The sequence below is a fragment of the Lissotriton vulgaris genome, chromosome 2_1 (genome assembly GCF_964263255.1).
Source record: "Lissotriton vulgaris chromosome 2_1, aLisVul1.2, whole genome shotgun sequence".
Taxonomy (NCBI): Eukaryota; Metazoa; Chordata; class Amphibia; order Caudata; family Salamandridae; genus Lissotriton; species Lissotriton vulgaris.
This window is the reverse complement of record NC_141687.1, coordinates 834553363-834566610: the sequence shown is the minus strand read 5'-3', so window position 1 is coordinate 834566610 and position 13248 is coordinate 834553363. Positions and strand designations below refer to the sequence as shown.

General features: G+C 42.5%; 1 long non-coding RNA gene across 2 annotated transcripts; it reads left to right on the top strand.

Moving 5' to 3' along the window:
• The first annotated feature begins 3011 nt into the window (after positions 1 to 3011).
• Positions 3012 to 12042, top strand: LOC147731246 (uncharacterized). Of its 2 annotated transcripts, none has more exons than XR_015308422.1 (3): positions 3012 to 3075; positions 3201 to 11396; positions 11678 to 12042. It is a non-coding gene; the product is annotated as an uncharacterized LOC147731246 (long non-coding RNA). The 2 variants fall into 2 exon arrangements; XR_015308421.1 differs by having other exon boundaries at positions 3013 to 3075; positions 3201 to 3243; positions 11272 to 12035.
• The last annotated feature ends 1206 nt before the right edge of the window (positions 12043 to 13248 follow it).

Below are 13248 nucleotides of genomic sequence, written 5' to 3'. Positions count from 1 at the left end.
ACAAAATGACATCAGAGCGTCCATTTTTGTAGTTCCAGCGGCGCGAGTGTTCGTAATGTCTAAACTGATGTTGTTAGAGCATCAGCAGCAAAAGGAAAGGCTGTTACAGAACAAATGGCAGCAAATGATGTTCACTATGAAGCATAAATGCTAATACAATTACCAGAAGGGTTGGTAATAGAAAGATGGGAGAACAGGACAGCACAAGAACTACAGAATGACCTCAAAACGGCCATTATAGTAGTTCTCAACAGGTCTGTAATAGTTTAATAGCTCCCATAGGATTGAATATGCAAAAAATCTATACTTGGTCAAAATCAAGGCCGTTACACAGGCAAATCAATACCAGGGCACTTGAATGGCCACGAGTAAGACTAACATAGTGTAAATCGGGTTGGAACAAATGCACAAAAATGTTGCGAGGGCCACAATAGTGACCCATATGCTGAGTTAATGTGTTCATACGTAGAGGAGCCTACAGGGAATGCCAGGGTATCTGGTCATTAAGTCCCATGGTATCTGCGGAGAGTTTGAAGACCCATCTTTGTTCTCTCTGGAACAAGTATTTGGCAACATTCTTCACATGTGAGGGTACAAAGGGTTTTTCCAAAACCGTCCATGTAAAATCAGACTCCCCATGTTGTTTCTCGAGGAAGTGTCTTGTCAGTTGTGTCATTGATTTTTTGCAGCGGAACGAGCTCTTATGCTCAAGCATACGCACTCGCACCTTGCGGGTAGTCATTTCTACATATTTACAGGAGCAAGGGCAGGTCAATAGATAAATGAGGTTCTCGCTGTTGCAATTAGTGAAGTGGTTTTGTCTCCAGGGCCTGTCAGTACCTATATCTATCTCAGTAGAGTGTGTTGTTTGTGGGCAGACAGAGCAGTGGATGGTGGCCAACTGCTGGAGGTAAATCCCACAAAGTGCCCAAAATTCTTTTAGGCCTTTCTTTGGGGCGCGTGTGTATTAGGCGATCCCTAATGCTGTTTGATCTTTTAAAAGCAAAAAGCGGTAATGCTATCTTATCATTGCCATGGTTAAGAATGCGCAATGTTTCTTGATAATTTTCTGTAGGCAATTGCTTTTAGTGTTGAATGAATGTGAAAGACTTACACTCGTGAGCACATTCAACACTAAAAGCAATTGCCTACAGAAAATTATCATGAAACATTGGCGCATTCTTAACCATGGCAATGATATGATAGCATTACCGCTTTTTGCTTTTAAAAGATCAAACAGCATTAGGGATCGCCTAATACACACGCGCCCCAAAGAAAGGCCTAAAAGAATTTTGGGCACTTTGTGGGATTTACCTCCAGCAGTTGGCCACCATCCATGTGGGAACTGCTCTGTCTGCCCAAAAACAACACACTCTACTGAGATAGATATAGGTACTGACAGGCCCTGGAGACAAAACCACTTCACTAATTGCAACAGCGAGAACCTCATTTATCTATTGACCTGTCCTTGCTCCTGTAAATATGTAGGAATGACTACCCGCAAGGTGCGAGTGCGTATGCTTGAGCATAAGAGCTCGTTCCGCTGCAAAAAATCAATGACACAACTGACAAGACACTTCCTCGAGAAACAACATGGGGAGTCTGATTTTACATGGACGGGTTTGGAAAAACCCTTTGTACCCTCACATGTGAAGAATGTTGCCAAATACTTGTTCCAGAGAGAACAAAGATGGGTCTTCAAACTCTCCGCAGATACCATGGGACTTAATGACCAGATACCCTGGCATTCCCTGTAGGTTCCTCTACGTATGAACACATTAACTCAGCATATGGGTCACTATTGTGGCCCTCGCAACATTTTTGTGCATTTGTTCCAACCCGATTTACACTATGTTAGTCTTACTCGTGGCCATTCAAGTGCCCTGGTATTGATTTGCCTATGTAACGGCCTTTATTTTGACCAAGTATAGATTTTTTGCATATTCAATCCTATGGGAGCTATTAAACTATTAGAGACCTGTTGAGAACTACTATAATGGCCGTTTTGAGGTCATTCTGTAGTTCTTGTGCTGTCCTGTTCTCCCATCTTTCTATTACCAACCCTTCTGGTAATTGTATTAGCATTTATGCTTCATAGTGAACATCATTTGCTGCCATTTGTTCTGTAACAGCCTTTCCTTTTGCTGCTGATGCTCTAACAACATCAGTTTAGACATTACGAACACTCGCGCCGCTGGAACTACAAAAATGGACGCTCTGACGTCATTTTGTAGTTCCGCGGATGGATACGGGCGCTCGACGCTCACAGGGAAGGGCGGAGGGTCACGCAGTGTCTAAAACTCGAGTAGGCATCCTCGTGTAAGTTTCTGCCGCAATTTTGATAGCGCTGGGTCATATGGCAAGAAATACCCTTTACCACTAACTTTGCACAGAGTTTCGATGTGTATTAAAGACTTGCACAACTAATTTCGAAACGAAGGAAAAGAAGTTCCTTAGTATGTAATACCACACCTTCTCCACTTCGGTGCCTCCCCCAAGCCTCAGGCGAGTTTGGTGGCACCGACGGAGAGGTAAGTTCAGTACCTGTTGTCTGTGGTTTGTCTATGAGCTGGGTAATCTTGCACAAATAGGGATTACTATGCAGGACCATACATTTCTTCCTGCCATTTTTGATAATTCAGGGGCTTCTATTTAGATCTTGTGGAGGTCCTAATGGTAGATTTTATAGCATGCCAGTCATTTATTCTACACCTCTGTGAGACTTTATGACTCTTTCCACTTAGCAGCCATTATTTAGTTCATTGTGTACTGCCTTATAGCGGAATACATATTATTCCCATGAGAAGGTATTTATGATAAACATGACATTGTCATTACTTTACATTTGTCCAATGGGTACCTGCCGTATGCCTAGGATGTTACTCCATCTTTAAGTCTATAGGCGGACAGATGTGATGCTTTGCCACAGGGTATGTAATTAGACATTTTAGACTCTATATGAAACATTGAGTTTTGATGCCTTTCCCTGTCCGCATCTATCTGTTCCACAGTGCGGGGCCTCGTATACCTGAGCACGGTCCAGGTGAGGTGAGGTCCAGTCCCCTGTCATGTTGGGTGAGCAAATTTATAATTTCATTATATATTGTTTTGAAATAGTTTTTCATGAATGTAAGAGAAGATAAGAGCTCGAGTGGGATAAGCTCTGTTACTAATATGAGTGTAACATATATGTTTTTTAGATCGCGTTGAGCACCTACTGACAAGGAGGATGAGTAATTAACTGTAGGTACAGGTTGTATCGTCCCTACTCTTATACTCTTGTTCACTGATTTGTCATATACATTTTTGTTTTCTAACACAGATAACAGTAGCAACCCTTTAGAGCAGTGGCCCTGACGAATGCCAAGGGACGTGTTGCCCGGTAGGCAGAAACATGTTGGCCCTATTTGCGACAGTCATTTGTTCCATACTGTCGTTTGCGCTGTTCCTATCTTTTAACTAGGGGATGTGCCTGGTTTCTATTAAAGTATCTGTTTCAGACATATCACCCTATTTAAAGACTCACCACTTTTTTGTATGTTGCACTGTTTTTCACCACTTCCTACTGACCGTCACAATCTGACCACCGATTGGAGGTACACTGTGGACCGTATCCAGTACTTATTATGACTGTGTGGCATATGGTCTAGATCAGTGTTTCTCAAACTGTGGTCCGCGGACCCCCAGGGGTCCGTGACACATTCCCAGGGGGTCCTCAGTCAGGCAGTAATTTTAAAAGAACAACAAAGTTCCTAGTAGAATTAGCAGTTTTCCAACAACAATAAAAGTGTCAAGATAACATCAGTGATTAATGTACTTGCTGGAGGGAAATGAGTTTTGTCAAGTGGCAGCTTTGACTTATCTAATATAGCACAGAGGGTTAATATGCCTACTGCAAATAATGTGTACCATGCATTTTAAAACATTGTTTTTTATGTGCATAGGTTAGTGGTTTACTGCTTTTGTCACATCGATTCTTTTGTTACTGTGCAGTTTATAAGTGACAATATAAACTAGCACAGTGACCTATAAAATGTAATCAAAGAGCTGCTTGCAACCTGCATGGTACAAGTTAGAAACATGTGTTTTTCCAAGTCCTTCTTTATCCTGATGCTGCTAAAAAGGTTTATTTGTTATCAAACCTGAGTTTGTGCGTCTCCAGACAAAGCTCTCTTTAAAAATGCCTACCAATATGAATGACGTGAATCCTACACCTTGTAGTCGCATTTGCCTTATGTAACATTTTCTATAAACTGATTTACACATATGAATAATTTTCTCCTTGGGGCAGATTTACAAGGAAAGTGACTGTGTGTGCCACAAGCCATTTGGCTGTGCCGCACTGAGTCACTTTCAAAGCACAGGGATGCGACATATTTACAACCATATGTCGCATCTCTGTGCTTCCCCCTGCTCTGGCGCACAAACTGCTGCCCTGCGCCTGCACAGGCACATTTGCACCATGGTACAAGGATGCCTACCTCGGGAGGCGATTGTTTATATGCAGGAAGGGTTCCCTTCCTGCACATAAACAATCAGAAATGGCGTTTTTCAACTTCTAAGTGTGCTGCATTAGCACACATAGAATCTGCAAAACATCATTGTTTTACTGATTCTATGCGTGCTGCAGAATGCAACACGCATAGAAAGAGGAAAAAAACTAGGCAAAATGAATACATTTCTCCTCAATGCACCTCCCTACGCCTCCCCTGGGGAGGCATAGCATTCAGACCGATTTCCAGATTTACGATTTCTAGTAAATCCGGAAATGTGTCTGGTTTCATGGCTGTTGTGTGGGAACACCCACAGCAACACCCATGGAACACCCCTTTCACGTAAAGTGCTGTGTGCAAATGGGCCATATTTACAAGACCAGGAAAAGTCATGCAGGGTAGCTTTTCCTGCCTTGGAAATATGGGTCACTAAAATACACCACCGGTGCGTCACTTTTTATGACGCACCCTTGGCGCAAGGAGCTTGTAAATCTGCCCCTATATGTGTGTGATGTAAAGTGCTCTGACATCCTTCAATTGTATGAGAGATGTTCTAAAACAAATGACATACATGTGACAGAGGGACTATGCAGAGATGAGTCATTGTTGGAGGGTGATAATAAGGGAATAATTGAAGAAACCCAACAAAGATTGCCGTATCCTGGTGCATAGTAAGGCCATCATTTACTATTCTTTAAAAGCTGATACAATTCAATATATAATGATACATTTGTTGCAGAATTCACCATTGTATCCTACATTTTCTTGGGGGGAGAGCCTCCCAAAGCCCCCTTTGTAGTGGTCAGGCTCACTCACTGCACTTGGTGTGCACTGTATGGGGACTGGTCTGAAAACTTTTGCCAGGGCTGCTTTGGATTTCTAGTCCGGCCCTGGCAGGAGCCTCGTACTGTGCAATAAAACCAATCATTTAAAAGTTAGTCGAGGAGATGCAGCACCTCCTTTCAAAGCAAATTTGAGTGGTATGTTCCTACTCTAACATTACGCTCTTCTGGGGCAAAATTGATAAAAGTCCCTAGATTTAAAAAAGTTAGAGCAGGTGGTAGATCCTTTGAGGTCGCTGCTGCAAAGCTCTGGAACACTCTGCCTTTTGAGCTGAGACAAATCAGTGATCTCTTGCCATTTAGAAGGAAGTTAAAAACATGGTTATTTCCATAGATCTAGGGCCTCAGTAGGTGCTGCAGTAGGTGGGCAAGGTCAACTCACTATTAGCGCCAGGATGCCTGACAGGTGACAGTACACTCTAGAAATTATATAAAATAATAAATAAGCACTAAACTTACTGTTTTTTGCAAATTCTTTCAATTTAAAATACTTAAATCCTTAGTAATTTGAGTATTTGTTTTGTGTGCACACGTGTGTTTATTATTTTCGAGTTACTATTTTAATGTTTGTAATTTAAATCCTACAAATTGCTTGGGGGTCCCCGGCTTCCAGTGGTGACTCAATGGGGGTCCTCAGGAGTCAAAAGTTTGGGAACCACTGGTCTAGATGATCTAAGGACCCGCCAGGTCACAGTGTGGACGACCAAGTGATAGGACTGATCATTTGGTTTGTTTGATGGTCATCCACAACATACACATGTATTGGATTTGGTTTGATCAGTTCTCTAATTGATAATTAGATATCACTGCTCCCCCTTTTTTCTTCTCCACTTCTTTATACGTTGTTACATGGTGACTTGGGCACCAACTGACATAGAGATAATCCTGCCAGTTTTTTGCCAGCGATTTGCTTGGCTTACAGACCTCCTAGGTTCTTGTGTGTTACACAATCCAGAATGGCCAAGTGCAACAAGATCTTGCAGTGGGGCAGGAACAACAGCGACCTTGATGACAGCCCCAGCGTAGCAGAAACAGCAGCACCTTCTATTGGCCCCGTGAGTGTGGCCGGGCCCGCAGCCAACCTGGATGGACAGTCACCCAGGCAGCCGATGCCGCATTCGCCCAGCCAGGACACAGGCGAAGGGGACACCCCACACGGTACACCAAGCGAACTCCTGAGAGACCAGGAGGAGGGCACAAGGTCAGACGGACCCCATGAAGGAAAAGAGCAGGGGATCAGAACACACACCCACAAGGGCCGTGCCGTGAAGCTACCAAACACTTCAGTGACTCTCAGTTGTGATTCATTCTCTCCCCTCCCACCCCCCCCCCCCCCCCCCTCTCTCTCTCTCTCTCCCATTCTTGCTCTCACTGTACCTCTCCTTCTACCACACCTTTGGGCCTCAGTTACAGTTTTGGCCGCCGTTGTTAAGGGGAAGATGTGTAGAGTTGCGGTCTAGCTTCCACTTGTCACGTGACCCACTGCCCGTGCTGCGGGTGGAAGTGACGTCGGAGGCCGCACCCCGGACTGCGGTGAGAGAAGATAGCAGACTGTCTCTCCCCTTCTAATGAGCAAGTTTTAACTTAATAAAGTTAATGGCAATCCAGCCCCATAGTCTTACTCTCCTTCAGGGGGTCTGAACCTTCAACAGGCCTCCAGCCCTAGTCCTGCATGTGTTGCAGGGCAGAGAGTGGAAGATTCACAGGTTTCACAGCCCAGACACCGGCTCTCATTGATGCCGCGGTCAGAGTCCTCTTTGCCACCACACGCTTACGCTCTTCCCTCCCTGGAACGAAGAGGTGTTCCAGGGGCCACAGGAGCTTGGTGACCACCGTGTGAATTTCTGTCTGACCACTCAGCAGCAGAGTAAGCACCTTATAGTTGGGTCTGGGACGAGCGCCGCTGCTAGAATAAGAGATGAGCTTCCATACGACCTATTTACTTTCACTATAGGCTCACTTGAGCTCTTTGGGCAGTCCATTACTGAACGTAACAAGTCATACAACTAATTGTGCTTTTTTGTCATTTTATTGTATTTGTAAATTCATTCTTCTTTTTTAAATTTCTCTGATTGTACAAAAATAAAAAACATTTATGAAGCCACAAGAAATTAATTAGTGCAAAGATACAGTTATACCACTTGGAAATACATGTCACAATTATTTTAGTGATTTGTCGCAGTTTGAAAAATTTACATGTATATTGAAATATTTGACCCCTGAATCAACCACACTACCATCCTGTTTCATGCTGCCGCCGCATCATGGGCTTCTAAAGAAACAGCAAATGGTTCTGTGGGAGTAATTTCTTGTGTAGTCAATATAACTATATCTCTTGGTATGAGCAATATTGCACTCCTTTTATTCTCCTAAATATGTGTGATATGACATATATACAATAAACAAGTTAAGTGCAGATGGCGCAGTGCTCAAAGATTCACAGGTGTGAAAAGGTTTCTAATGTGGATGGACGCCGACAGCAATTTGCTACGTAGACCTCCTAAAAAATACCTTTACAAAAAACAGCGAGTAGGTGACAGAAACAAGGAGTTGGAGGGTAGGAGGGGACAGCAGCGGGGAGCAGGATGATGGATGGGGAAGCAATGGGGAGCAGGTGAGTGAGGGGAAGCGCAACACTTGAAGGAGAAGCCCAGAGCCAAGACGCAACATGTGGCGAGAAGCACACAAGGGCAAAGGGCATGCCCAACACGGAGGGAGCGAGGAGAAACTCAGAGATGAGAAAGAAACACAGAGTGCAGCAGAGGGAGGAGAAGAGAAGTACATAAGGTAGACAGCTGGGAAACACAGGCACCACCATGTAGGACTTCACAAAAAGAAAAACGTACTTCCTGAAAAGAAAGTAAGCAGTGGAAAAACACAAGTAAAAAAGCCATGGTCCAGGAGAGGGACATACACAGAAGAGGAAGGCATGCTCAAAGAGAGCACTAAATAAAGAGCAAGCTAATGATAGTGACAATAAAGGCAACCTATGGTAAGTAATGGGCAGACACTATAAGTGTACTATAGGTCTTTTACAACCATACAGCTTGTGCTGTCAGGCTTGATCTAAAAAGTAGTTTCATTGGTGACAGAGAAGAAAGTGTTCCTTTGCGTCCATGATATTGCTTATTGCTTTCAATGCCTTTGAGATATCAAATTAATTAGCCACAGGCCACTGAATGCAATCTTTCAGTATGCACTTGGAACTCTCTGTCATTCCATTTGGTTTGGGATGGTAAATGGCAGTTTGCTTATATTAAATGGCCCAATCTTCATGATAACGGATGTAAACTGAAGCCCATTGTCATTGCCATAACAGCAGGGCTAACTTCTCTAACAAACAAATATTATTAAAATGTGGTTATGTTAGTTGGAATAGCGTCTTCAGCAAACTTTGACTCAAACCATTTAGGGAGTAATCCAAAAGAATAACACATTGAGATGCCTCATCTATGGCTTCGATTAATTAAGGACCAAGGAAGTCAATGCCTAATGAATGCCATGGTATGTCAGGAGACTGTACAGTAGTGAGATGTGCTTCATGGGTAATTAATGACTTCTCAGCATTGGCACATATTGCACATCCTTCTACAAATATTTCCACACCAGTGTCCATTCTGGCCCACCTAAACATTAAACTAGGTTGTTTCTTTGTCATAGCTCTACTATTATATCCACAGTGAGACAATTTAATAAACCTCTGCCATAACACGCTAGGGGGGACAAATGTGTAACTATATCACTTCAGCTCATCTTCTACCAGCAACTTTCATTTAATTTTCCAAAAAGGCTGTAAGCTTGGAGAATTATTCCTTTTATTAGGCTAACCTTGCTCAATAAAACACAAAATGTCAGTTCATATTTGATCATTTAGTAAGCACTTAGCCCATTGGTCCTATTTTTTATACATGTATCAGTAATCTAACTAACTACAAATAGCAATAATGAAATCCTCTAGGTCAGCCAGAGCATATTCATATGACTTTTCATAATTAGCCGTATGAGCTAGTCAATCAGCACATTAGTATTGTTTCTTAAATGTAACCCACACCAAATTGATATTAATTTATCCGCGCAGTTAATCTATTCAAGTGAGCATAAACATTCATGTTGTTTTCTTCTGTTAAAATTTGCACTAATTGTTATGGCCGGTGATAATAAGGAATCTGTATGCCCAAATAGGTTGTTTAAACCATTCAACTGCCCAGATTCATGCTAATGTCTCCTTTTCTACGACAAAATATTTTTATTCAGAAGGTTTTAAGGTTTTGGAAGCAATGGTAATTGTATTGTCAGCTTCTTGCTCCAGTAGACTCTGAATAGCACCCCAACCCTAGTTACTTGCATCAACAGTTATGTTACACATTAAATCTGGATTGAAAAATTTCAAAGTTCTACCAGACCCAATATCTTTTTTTATTTCTTTGGAAGTACTCCGTTTATGGGCATTCCATTCATAATACACATTTATCTTGAGTTGTCTCACACTCTTGGTCTTGGTAACAACGTTTTCATTGAATTCCACAAAATACTCTCACACCCCAAGAAATAATAATTGCTCTTTGTTGGAAGAGGAGAGCGCTTTAATTAGCTTTAGCAAGATTTGTTTAAAGAAAGAATCCTTCACTCATGAGGAGACACACTAAATATTCCAGCTCTGTCTTTTTTACTCCTGGTGCATGCTCTTTTTATTGGAGCAAATCTGTGCTTTCATTGAGGCCACCAACTGTCCAGACAAGATTCTGTTTGCTGTACTTGTGCTACCTCAAAAAGTAAAGGTAACAATACCAACTTAAATATTGGCCCCCAGTTTCAAATTCTTTCACATTTACACAGCATTTTACAATATAACGTTTTCAATGTTGCCTTTTATATATGTGTACTTTTGAAGTCTGCTGAGATTTATTTTCTAAAAAGTTGCAGACCCACTCGGGAGGCGTTGCAAGCCCCCAGGGGTCCATGGAGCCCAGGTTTGGAATTGCTGGTGTGGGGGGTGGATTTAATCCAAGAAAGTGGTGTGTGCATGTCAGATGGTTGATGTGGTGAGAAGATCCACAAATTCATAAATGAAGTCCTTGTTCTGCATGGGAGGCATGTAGATGAGATGCATGGTGGAGTCTGAGTTGCAGAGAGTGGGAAATGGTATGTCAGCAGGACAGTGGAGTTGAGTATTACTTGCTTGCTTAGGGTGCAAGGACAGGAACATTTATGGATCACATCGAGGTCTCTTCCCTTTTTTTTGTAACTGTGAAACTCTTTGTTAGACTTGTCATCCTTAGAGTGGTCTTACCCCAAACTTTATGCCTGCTTACCTGCTCTTTTTGCTGTATCTTTTTCTTGGGCTTAGGACTCTGAGCACTTTACCACTGCTGAGAGTGTTAAAGTGCACGTGTTTCTCCCCGAAACATGGTGACAATGGTGTATTCCTAATCAATATACTTAGTTTAACTGTACGTCACTTTCTCCCATAAACATGGTGACAATGCGAATTTACAATTGATATACATAGTTTACCTGTACGTCATTTGTAAAGTGGTATACCATATACCCAGGGCCTGTAACTTAAATGCTACTAGTATGTGTGCAGCACTGATTCAGGGATGTGGAAATCCCATAGTCTGACGCCCAGGACATATTGTTTGGGGTTAAGGGCAGCATGTTTTCATTTGTATTTTGTCCTTGGAGCAAGAAGGCCCAACCCCCTGCAGCACAAACCCTTTGGCTGCCAGTTTGCAGTCCCACATTATGGACCAGGCACTGTCTGCAGTTAAGGTAATATTTTTGCCCATATGTGAATGCTGTTCAAACTTGTGAATTAGACAATCCCTGAGTACTCATACATCAGTATTCCTGTTGCTAATTACAACATATATATTCACAATGCTATTCAAATTTGGTTTTTCTGTGATTTTATTTTCTTCTTTTGATTGTTCCAGCAACACGTGTTTCGCCGTCCGGGAGTGAACCCATGACTTACGCAGGGCTGTCACGCTGCAAAATATCTCTGTATGCCTCTGTGCCGGTTGTAATTCCATCCCGGCAAGTAGGGGATAGGATACAGGTATTTTACTATTATTCCAGGTTGTTTAAATATTTTGCCCGTATACACTGCTCTTAAGCACGGACGCCTATCCCCATCCACCACCGGCTGCAAGTATGGTCACACTTCAAGGGACTGCCTTGAAATCACCCCACTTCAAAGGCACAACTTAGTGTATATACTGGGGCTCTAACCCTACTAAGACAGCACACTACTGGACCTGTGCAGAACTCTGACAGAAGTATACACTGCTGTGCTTGACTGCTGCTCTAAAAGATTTGCTTTTCTGCTTTGCTGTGCAGCCCTGCTACCTGCTGATCTTGGCCCTGTTAAGGACAAGGACTGGACCCATCTCACTTGAACCCAGAGTGACTCCAAGGGCATGCTGGCTTGCTTCCTGTTCTGAAGCCTCAGAACCATCAAAGACATCTAAGGTACTTTTTCAGCAGGACCTGCGTGAGTCCTGTAGACAGCCTGCCCTCCATTGCGGATGACCTGAACTTTGGATTTACCATAGTCCAGCGCGATTTCAAGTGACCCCTAAGAGCTAATTTCTTCTAAGCCCTACTATTTTATTTAATCTTTTAAAAGTATTGTCTCCTGTTGTACTTATTGGATTTTTGTTGTTTGGTCTTCTTTCAATCATAAAAATATAATGTATTTTTCTAACCCTGTGTGGAGTATTTTTGTGCTGTTTTAATTGTGTAAGTGATTGTGTGTGTGTTGCACAAATACTTTACACATTTCTTTAAATAAGCTTGACTGATGTGTGCCAAGCTACCACAGGGTGAGCACAGATTATGTTTTAGTGGGTATCTAGCTTACCCTAACTAGAGTGGTGGTTCCTACTTGTGCATGGTTCATACCTCTGCCAATGTAAACAAATGGGTGGTGAAATGCACACCTGTGTACTCCTTGCTTTTCGTGCTTGACCACTTCAGACCTATAGAGGCGTGCATGCTTGCTCCGCGCAGTATCAACAAACGCAGCAGAACCGATTTGGGTTCCAATCAAACTGCACAGCCGTTTCAGCAACTGAATGAATCAAATCAATTAAGTTCTTCATTTTATCTTCATTTTTACTCCATTGCTCTTTTACCATATTTCTTTTATTCCATATTTTCTTCATACCTCTGCCAAACCAGAATCAATATTTCTAACACTCATCTTATTAAAGTTTCAAACAAAACAAAATACAGTGGAAACCAATTATCATCCACCATTAGGGAGAGCATGCATGGCCATATAGTATGCAATTCCACGATTCGGCTAAGATTAAACTTCCCCTATGTGCCAATATCAAGAACGAAGGGCTGGAAACTTTGAGAAAAAAATCATTTCCAAGCCCACTGACTCCTCTCCCTGAGGTAAAAGAACAAGGACTCGAAATACCGCATAAATACTAAGCAAAGCAGTTATATCAAGTACCATTTGCACTGCCCACAAATTAACAAATAAATGCTGTACCACTAAGAGGTATTAGGTTGCCATTCACACATCAGTCTACAAATATTGGGGTACTAATTTAGATCTTGGCGGATCTGGTCCCACCATCACTTTTTTGATGGTATCGCCTCCCATCTAATTCGAGGTCTGCATGCTCTATTTAGATTTTGGTGGCTCTATGCCTGAAAGACCATCCAAGTCCTGCAGACTCCGCCAGGAGTTTTTACCCACGTCAACGGGGTCATAGGCAGAAGCAGCTGTCGGCGGGAACCCAGACAAGATTACTGCTGGGCCAATCAAGATGCACCTTCTTGTTCAGGAAACTGTGGCGGGGATACCTCCTACTTTGAGTTGGCTGAATCAAACGGAATGAGGGTAGGAACTGGCCTTTTTTTTTGATTTCCACTTCTGTTTCTGTCCTCAACCC